The following is a 10,379-nucleotide window of genomic DNA, read 5'->3' as shown; positions in this document are numbered from 1 at the left end:
GGGGGGGGGGGGGGGAGGGGGGGGGAGAGGAACACTACGACCTGGCAGGAAGGTGACAGGGGCCCTGCAGATGGTGAGAGGCTGATTGAAAGTGGATTCAATGTCACATTCACCATCCGGCTCTTCATGCATGTAAAAGAAGTTGGCAGTATTTTCAGAAAGAAAGGAGAATCAGTCAGGATTTGTGGGGAGCATGGTGCATATGTCAACATCTCAGAAGAGAATCGTGCTGATAATGACCACTTTGGCCGGACCCTCTAAAGCTACCTTTAAATCCTTACCTATGATGATTGACAAACTGGAAGAGGACATCAGCACAATAGCACAGCTGCTCACACAACAGTGTGTGGTCACACTGATGCGGGTCACCCTGAGCCTGACGGTCCCTGCTATCAGTGTGGCTCTCTCATCGGGAAAGGCAGTTTCAGGGTCAAGGAAATACAACGAGGGAGTGCGGAGACTCGGGTCTGGCGACAGGCGATATGCTTCCCAACTCAGCCATTACAGCTGCTGGCATTTGGCAATCCATCACCGAGTGTGTCAAACAGACCCGTCTGCTCACAATGGAGCCACCCCAACCCTGAAGGTCATCCAACTCTCTGGCCATCCTTGCAGGTGGTCGGGAAGGGCAAAACACAGGCAGCAACCGTGTGAGCTTTTCTCACATGTGCCCATCCACGTGCCTCAAGCCCGATCTGAGGGGACTCCCTCTAGAGGCCTATACTCTTCAAGGACAGCACGCCATCCCACAGCCACACTGACCACACTGCCCCTGTTGGCAAAGCACCAGTCTCGTTTTCCCATGACGCATGGCAACCGTGGATTCAGTGACATTGAGTCCACTCTCCAGAGGTGAAAGGCTATCCGGCAGGTTTGGATGCATCTACTAAGACTACCCATGAACTCCCCATTCCAAGCATTTTAATTGACTGCATAATGGGGTGTCGGGGTGCTAAAATCAATAAGGTATACCAGATGTCTTGGGTGTAGATCAAAATTGCAAGCCCAATGAGAAAAAATGAAATATGGCCTTTTGTAGCAACATGGATGGAACTGGAGAGTGTGATGCTAAGTGAAATAAGCCATACAGAGAAAGACAGATACCATATGGTTTCACTCTTATGTGGATCCTGAGAAACATAAAAGAAACCCATGGGGGAGGGGAAGGAAAAAAAAAAAAAAAAAAGAGGTTAGAGTGGGAGAGAGCCAAAGCATAAGAGACTGTTAAAAACTGAGAACAAATTGAGGGTTGATGGGGGGTGGGAGGGAGGGCAGGGTGGGAGGGAGGGCAGGGTGGGTGATGGGTATTGAGGAGGGCACCTTTTGGGATGAGCACTGGGTGTTGTATGGAAACCAATTTGACAGTAAATTTCATATATTAAAAAATAAAAAATTAAAAAAAAAATAAAAAATAATAAATAAACAAACTAAAAAGAAAATAAAAAAAAAAAAAAAAAAAAAAAAAAAAAAACAAAATTGCAAGCCCAGAAAAAGGATCTACCCACGGGCAGGCTACCCCACTGAGTCCGCTGCCAGCATTAGCCTGCTTCAGGATCTAACTGCCAGGCGCACCTCAGAGCTGGGTAGCATGGGAAGCAGTTAAAACAATGCAGATTTGCCTGTTCTCTTTCTTGGCTGTTCACCCTGCTTGATCCATCTGGGTAGTTTCTGAACAGTCAGCAATTTCGGTTTTTAAACAGTCTGTAAATTTTCAGTTTCTCTGCACTTTACCATAAACTTGTGATTTTTAAATTATTTTAATTCCTTTCTCCATTCAGCTGTTAGAGCTTAGTTCCATATTTAGTTTTATAAGCTTCTCTGTGTTTTGTTTTATTTGGGGTTTTTTGGTCATGAATGGTTTTTTTGTTTGTTTGTTTGTTTGCCATAGCAGAGCACAAGAGTAGAATGTTAATACAATTCCGTTTAATCTATAATGTCAGAATTAAAAAAAATAGTTAAAAAGTGGACTGGAAAAAAAATTAGCCAGATAAGATTCTCCTCATATTTATCTTTACCATTGTTTCGTAATCACACAGAGCTAGGAACCCTGATACATTCTTGCTCTGGGTGTCTGTCTGTTTTATTCTCCCATGACAAAAGCTATGAGGACAAGAACATTCCATTCTACTGGTAGAGGCTGTGAACAATCGACTGCAGGTCAAAGAACTGACATTTACTGGTCTGCTACTATATGCCAGGCACTGTGTTGTTCTGTTGATATAGTTAATTTTCTCAACAATTGTGGAGGGTGATAGTATTATCCCTCTTTTGTAAGTGGGGAAACTGAGGCTCACTGAAGCAAAATAACATGAGCAAGGTCCCACAAGGCAATCAGCCAGTCCATGGCCAAGGTGGGATCCGAACTTAAGATCGAATGTAACCCCGAAGTTCAAGGCTTTCTCACCGCAACATGATGCCATCTGGTCAGAGCAGGGCACTTGGCAAAGTTGCTCTGTGAGAGGGAATTACAAAGTGTTGCCTTCACTTCACGATCATCGGTAGGAAAAAAAATCTTTATATTCACTTTCTGTCTTCGTGTGGGTTACCCTAGAAGCAGAACCTAAGAGAGGGATTTTTGAGTACTAGTCATTCATTTCTTTGGGTGGCGATTGGAGGAAACAGCAGTGGGGGAAGTGAGATGGGAAAGGAAGGCAGCCAATAAAGGAGACCTTATCGAACACAACACTGGGGGTCACCGGAGTGCGGTTCTGCTGGGGAACTCCCGGAGCCCACTGTTACCCCATACCCCAGAGTTACCCCAGCTCAGAGGTGCTCCAATAGAGGGGAGAAGCAGCTGGGTATTTACCCACCAAGTCACATCCATCATTAGATGAGGACAGCTGTGAAGGGATTAGCCCTCCAGGACTTCGGGCTTGCCCTGAGGGTGGGCCCAGATGCTCCTCGGGCTAGAAAGATTCCCAGTGGCACTGGCAGAGCTTTGCAGGTGTTTGCAGTTAAGAGCCTTTAGCATAGAGGTGGATACCAAGGGGACGTGGCAGAAAACCAATACTGTCTGCTACACCCTCTACTAAGAAAAGCCAACAAAAAACCCCAGAAATCAACATGAGCTCTGGTAAAAGAGAAGGCTATAGAAAAGCTTAAAATCCCTCCGGAGAGCTATGCAATGTAATATTCCTGAGACGTTGGCCCTGGCACCTCCAAATCTAATTTGCCACACTAAGGAAGTGACACCCCCACGCTACAGTTTAATAATTTAGCTATTATTCGAGAGCGATCCTATTAACAGTCCATTCATTTTCTCCACAGCAGTTCAGTCCTTGAAATTCACCCACTGTGTCTCGTGACTATTAGTGATACTTTGGGTAGTGTTATTTATGAGCGTGTACAAAAAAAGATTTGACAGAGATTTCAACGTGCAACCTGATAGGAAGACCAGATTTCCAAATGTGACTAGGAATGGCCTGGGCTGGGTTTTGTCTCAGACCTCTGAGAGCTGGACTTTTCTCTCCAGCTTTCCCAGTCACCAGGGGGGGGGGGGGGGGGGGAAGGATGGATAGTGGTGCTGGTGGTATTTAGAGATTTTAAATACCCGCTAAATAAAGGGGCTTTCTCATGCAAATTAACCCACTTCCTCCCTTTCAGAGACTAGCATTTTCCACAGCTTTAAAAATAGAAGAAAATGTAATCCAAGGAGGAGGGTTGACTCCTGAAGGAAGCAACAACCGAAGTTACCTCCTAGTATAGAAGGCCTTGATGCTGGCCTCACGCAGCAAGGGCAAACATTCAAAAGAAAAACACGACAAAATCGAAATAATTTTCCGTTTCTGGCTCAGGTCCTCAATCCACGTACATACTGGCCTGCCTTGTACAGAGGTGCTGTGATTTAACACATTGGCTCTGGCACAAGTAGTTTTACACTCAGAAGAGAAGTAAAATAAGGCTAAGTAGTTATCAAAGCAGTCACTGCGTTGCAGGATGTTGATGGTGGGGGAGGCCGTGGAAGGGGGCAGGGGCCCTACGGGGAATCTCTACTTTGGATTCAAGTTTGCAGTGAACCTAAAAGTGCTCTGAAAATCAAGTCTCAAATTAGATATATACATTTTATAATGCTTTCTATTTTTTAAACCTTTGCATAAAAGTCGTTACGAGGAGATAGGGCAAATATAAGACCTTCATATTCTAGACAAGAAAAGTACAGCTTTGAGTAGTTCAAGTTCAACTAACAAGTGGAAGAGCCTTCTGATTTTAAGTTCAGGTTGCACAGAACACAGGTCAGTCTCTTGTGGCATGAAGTCCTAGGGAAGTTGAGGAAGAAAGTGAAGAGAAATTTTCCTGTTTGGCACATTTTGTCCCTGATAGAAATAGGAGTGGACTCTACTTAATTCTGGCCAACAAAGTGTGTCTCAGTATGAGGGCGTGTGTGTGTGTGTGTGTGTGTGTGTGTCTAACTTCTCCCAGAACTCATGCGTGTTGAGCTGGTTGTACCTTGAGAGGCCCTCCTTCTAGTCCCCCCACCCCTCCTACAAACCTGCCTTCACTGGCTTCCCAGGGGCACAGGGGTCTACGAGCACGCTCCACGCAGAGTGGGACCAAGGCTCAAGGGTGGAGTCCAGCACTGTCAGTGTGCCAACTTCAGAACCTCTCTGGTAACCCTTTCCCTCTGCCTGAGAAATCTCCTTTCCCACCTTTACCCCTGCCTGACGAATCTTCCTCTTTAGAGCCTCAATCTAAAGATTACTTCTCCCAGAAATGCTTTCTCTGACCCTCAGTATAAATGAGGTTTCTCCCATTATTCTTTTCCCTAGGTCTTGTTTTTTCTTCAGAGAGCTCATCAAAACGTGTGAATGTTTAGACATTTGCCAACCTGTTTCATCACCAGAGTTCCTCTCCGTAGACTATAAGGTTCATGAGAACTGAAACATCATTTGCCACCAATAACGCAGTATTCAGCACAGGCCCTGACATGGAGATGTGTTGAATGAGTGAATGCATGAATGAGTGAATTAAATGAATAAAATGAATGACACTAGTTACCCCTTCTTACCTCACAGAGCAGCCTTCTCTACCTCCAACCAGACTATGAATATCAAGATACCAAAGGTATAGGAAAGGATTAGGGGATCAGGGAAGGTTTTACAGATGGTTCTAAGGACTTGGGCTTATATTCTGAGTAATATGGGAAGCCACTGAAGGGTTTGACACGTCTTTTATATACAGTCTTCTACTTCACCTAGCACTCCCTCCCATCCCTAATGACTCCTAGAAGGCACCCAAGAAATTTGTTGAATAGATGTATGAGTGCATGAATGAATGAATGAATGAAAATATTATCCCTATCCCTAAAGAACTTAACGAGCATTGTGATAAGATACAATTCATATTTATGGAATTATCGGAGAAGTCCAGGAATGGGAGGGGGTGTAGGACACATGCCAGACTTCAATCAAATATTTCATGAAAGAAAAAACAATATTTTATGAAAGAAACTTGATCATCACTTTTACATATTTTGAATTGGTTCATTGTCTGCCTAGTCTACACTATTTCAATTATAAACAGCTTCAGAGCAGTGCCCAAGTGATTCAGATCCCTGGGGGCCTAGTACAGAGCCCAAGGGCATGAAGTGTGCCAAAAATATTCTTCCCGTTCGCACGATGCTTCAGCGGGTTGGATTGATTTGTAATGCAGTGCATTTCACACACCAGCCCTCCAGCTAGACCCTGGGTAATCCCTCTTGGGGAGCTACCAAATGTGGTTCTCGTCATCTTGTGCAGCCAGGAGACAGCTCTGAGGATTATGGTCTTTCTCTTGGTTGTCCTAACCCTCCAGTCCTCCTTGGCGATGGGGGTGGGAGCAAAGGTTGTTGGTCAGGAATGATTGGCTTTTCTGTTTAAAAACCAGGGGTGGTGCTCTGGGGTTGCGGGAGAAGCAATGAACTTGTTTCTAGATTCAGCTCACTATCTATGTGTCTATAGACCCCTCATTTCATCTTTCTGTGCCTCGTTGTTTCTCATTCATAAAATTAGAGGGTATAGGGTAGATAAGAGAATTCCTAAGATCCTTTCCTGTTCTTCTAGGACTCTAATTCCTGGTGTGACATGAGAAAATGATTCCTTAAATGGACACAAGCCATCTTCTAGCTTCCAGAACATTCCATATATTTGCTGTATCTCTGGACCATTCCCAGAGAGTTCAGATTTTGCTCATCCAAGAGGCGTCTCTTATTTCCGAAATGCCAGACCCTGATCAGTTTAGTAACTGAAGCTTATTTTTATTTTTTGGCATTGGATTTCTGACATCTGGAACAACTTCCTGTCAGATCCCAGAAGGTTCCCTCCCAGAGTATCTTCAACAGCAGCAAACAATTTACACCCACCCAGGACCCATCATGCCTAAGATGTCTTAGGGCATCTTATTGCAATTAGGAGAAAATGAAACCAGGAGCTCAGTCTGATGAAAACTGAGGTTGGAAACTAGCGCTAAAATAGAAATCATTAACGCACGTGAAACATAGCTCAGAGTGCCAATTCATGGGAGGGAGTGTGTTTGGGAGGGCAAGGAGAGAGTGCCAGTAGTCACGTCTGCAGTCCTGTGGAATCGGACAGACTCGAGAACAACATTAAGCATCTACTTGTTGGTTAATGTGCCAGAGATTCTGATGAGCTGATAAAGCAGGAGAAGCTATTGAAAGGCTCCTGGGACAGTGCCCTTAAACATCGTTACCATATTGAGCTAGGAGCTGACTATTTTAGGTTGCATTTACCCAGATGCAGACTCTGAGAAAAGGAGAGAAGCGTAGCAGTTTACTTAGGAGGTGATTCCAGAAAGCATTGTAGGGGAATGGGGAAGTGAGATAGGGAAGGGAAGGAAGCCGATAAAGGGGGTATTACTGAGCAGGGTACCACTGTGGGTGCTGAGGCTCGATCCTGCTGGGGACCTCTGGGAAACTGGGTAGAACTTGGCCTAGAGTATGCCACCTGATGGGCACGGAAACTGAGGTGTTTACCTTCTGACTCTCATCTGTGACTGGCAGAGGGCTGTTCCTGGAGGCACTGTTGGCCTCCCCTCCTGCAGGTTGATCGAGACCCCCTAGAAGAGCTGAGATGCCTTCAGTGCTAGAATAGTAAGCGCTGAGAGGATGTGAGTGCCACGCTGATTGTGCCTGCTATGCTAACCTTGCCTGTGGTTCATATCGCTGGGTAGTCAATTCACAATGCATCAGGTGTGGAGGGGGGGGAATCACAGCGCCTTTGAGAATGAGTGCACCTTACCAATTTTTGGCTTAGCCTCCTCATTTTCCAGATAAGAAAACCAAGGTTTAGAATAGCACTGTCTAAAAATATATAAGGCAAGCCACATAAGTAATTTTTAAAATTTTAGTAGCACAATAGAAAAGTAAAATGAAACAGGTGAAACTGATTTTAATAGCATATTTTGTTTAATCCAATATATTCAAACTATTGTATTTTTCTTCTTTGTTCAAACTATTGTATTTTTAATGTGGAATCAACATAAAATTATCACTGTGATATTTTGCATTTTTTTGTCCCATGGCTTTGAAATTTTTACTTAGAGTATATACCACTTTGGCTACATTTTAAGTGCTCAGTACTTGTGGCTAGTGTCTACCATATTGGACAGCACAAATTCAGAGCATTTCTATCACTACAGAAAGTTCTAGTGGACCGTGCTGGTTTAATTAGTTTGTGTCATTTGCCCCAAGTTAGACAGCTTGTGGGTAGGAGAGGTAGTTGACAAGAAGCCAGAAGAGAATGCTAGGCTCTCTGGGTAGGCTGGAATTCTGAGTTTTAAATCTTCCAAAAAGTAGGAGGAGGAAAGGAGTTTTTCACGAGGCCACAAGCTATTTAGTTCCAAGATTAACTTGGCTGGTTGCTCAACCGCCTAGATAAAGAAGACCCTGCTCAGGCAGCCCTTCTGAGGGAAAGGGCCAGGTCTCTCTTGTTCATTACTTCATCCCCAGACCAGGACTTAGCCCCTAGGAGGTCCTCAAGACAGCTCTGTTCAATGTTGATTAGAAGCATCCTTTGGGGGGCAGCACCTGGGTGGCTCAGCCAGTTAAACAACTGACTCTTGATTTTGGCTCAGGTCATGATCTCATAGTCGTGAGATGGAGCCCTGTGTTGTGCTCTATGCTGGGCATGGAGTCTGCTTAAGGTTCTCTCTCTCCCCTCTGCTCCTTCCCTGCTTGCGCATGTGCTCTCTTTCCGTTCTCTCCCCCCCCCCCCCTTCTCTCCCCAAAAAAGCATTCTTTGGGTGGCTGTCATAGAGTTATCAGCAGGTGAGGGCTGAGGACCAGCTGTGAGGTAACCATGAGCACCATTACCATTTTGGAAGTTACCTGGGTGAAGAAGTCATGAGCAAACAAGTAAAGGGGAAGTTGGACCAAGGAACCTAAAAGAGAATCAAGTATCTTCCCACTTACCAATCCTTATTTGACATGCCATTCTACAAAGAGAAACAGAGGCACAGAGTAGTGGAGAAAATTTTCCAGCAAGACCACTGTAAGTGCCTGGAGTGAACTGCTTTGACATTGGGCCCAACACACACATTTAACAAGAGGCTATTTGCCCAGGGTTTTATTCCCACAATAAATCTTATCATTTTCTGCTTCTTAGACTGCCTGTCTTCTCTTCTCTGCATTACACTAACAGCTCCCTTTCCTAGCAGCAGTGGTAATAAATGGTGTGCTCACAATGTAGAAGTTAGGGTTTCAAGGTGAAGCCTTTGGAAGTGATTCCTTTGTAATTTCATTTATGGCCATGCCATATTTTATGGCGCAACTCACTAACTCTGTGGGTGGCTTTGTGTGTGTTCCAGAGAAAGCGAGAGTGCGAAGCATCCCCACCCTCCAATCCTCACACACCCCTCCCAGTGGAATTTGGAAGTTAAAGCACTTCCCAGGTTTTTAAAGGGAGATTTTAACCTCTCCCGGTATTCTTACAGAGATGCTTGCTATCCAGCCAGCCATGACAAGAAATGTTGGAGATGTGGCTGCTTCAGGAAGCTTTTTCTAATCCCTTCAGCCCACCATGAGGCCCTTTCCCTAGCAATCCTACAACACTAATTGTCAAGCCAGACCTCTGCCTTCTGTCCACAATTAGACAGCCATTTCTCTCAAGAGTGGCAACAAGGGAAGAGAGGTTACTTTTCTGTCTCCCTCCCTGCTCCACACAAGCAACCCAAACTCACTGGAGTACTGGTAATTGGTTGATTTACTAATGAATGATTGGCAACCTCTCTCTTTAGTGTACAAAAGAAATTCGATTAGTATGGGCTTTTTAGGAGGCAAACAATGCAACATGACTGGTCCATATCCTCCAAGAAGAGGCCAAGAATCCTGCAACCAAGGAGGGAAGAAACTCAATATATATGTTTGGGGTCTAGATCAGTTTCAAGTTCTCTCTAAAGCCAAAGCATAGCCTGACTTTGCACATAGACTCTCCCATCTCTCTCTCTCTCTCTCTCTCTCTCTCTCTCTCACACACACACACACACACACACACACCACACACTGAAAAATCCTTGGGGACTTCTTGAGGATACAGTCAATATATTCTTTATCTGGTACATAGTGGATGCTCAATAAATATTTGTTAAATTAAATCAGAGAAGGTGTCACCATAATTTTGCTTATCTTGGGGAGGCTACATGATAAAGTGAGAGAAGCATGGGCAACAGACCTGAGTTTAAACCATGCCTCAGCTTCAAGCTATCTGAATGGCCTTGGGCAAATGCCTTAAAGTCTCAGAGTCTTAATTTCCTCATCTGTAAAATGGAAATAATAATATCCACCTTCTAGAGTTGTTTTGACAATTATATGAGATGTTCTCAATCAAACTTCCAGGTATGTGATAGGCATATGGGAAACATCAGCTATTTTCCCCTCTGTGTGTAATGTTCTTGCTTACTGGGCCAACTCCCGGGCACCCTCTAAGGCTTGCCCTGTACATAACAGACCAAGAAGACTTGATCGCTCCTCCTGCCCTGCTTTCCTTGTATCTCTTCAGGCAGCTATGATTGCACTTCTTGCCCCATATTGCAATTATTTGGGACATTGCTCTCTATCCTTGAGGTCAAGACCAACCTTCCACCATTTTGTATCCTCACTGCTTAGCCTACTGCCTGGCATGTAGGAGGCACTCAGTAAAAACTTTCTTTTGTGTAGGAAAAGAGATTATGAAGGATACATAGCAAAATGTAACTGTGGTTATCAATGGCTGGTGAAATTACGGGTGGTTTTCTTCTTTTGGGGGGGCCCATCTATATTTTTAAAATGTTTTTCCCCTACAATAGTCATGTTTTATTTGAGTAACAAAATGATTCAGTAAAAATAAATGTATGCCCAATGAGAATATGGATAAATGGATGGATGGATGGATGGATGGATAGGCAGATGG

At 44.3% G+C, this 10,379-nt stretch overlaps 1 pseudogene; it reads left to right on the top strand.

Annotated features, from left to right (window-relative positions):
• Nucleotides 1-7,054, top strand: part of LOC125932357 (poly(rC)-binding protein 2-like) — an 8,214-nt pseudogene extending 1,160 nt beyond the window's left edge.
• Nucleotides 7,055-10,379: the final 3,325 nt, after the last annotated feature.

The sequence above is a fragment of the Panthera uncia genome, chromosome X, assembly GCF_023721935.1.
Source record: "Panthera uncia isolate 11264 chromosome X, Puncia_PCG_1.0, whole genome shotgun sequence".
In the NCBI taxonomy this organism is placed as follows: Eukaryota; Metazoa; Chordata; class Mammalia; order Carnivora; family Felidae; genus Panthera; species Panthera uncia.
The sequence above is the reverse complement of the archived record's forward strand: the minus strand, read 5'-3'. Positions and strand labels throughout refer to the sequence as shown.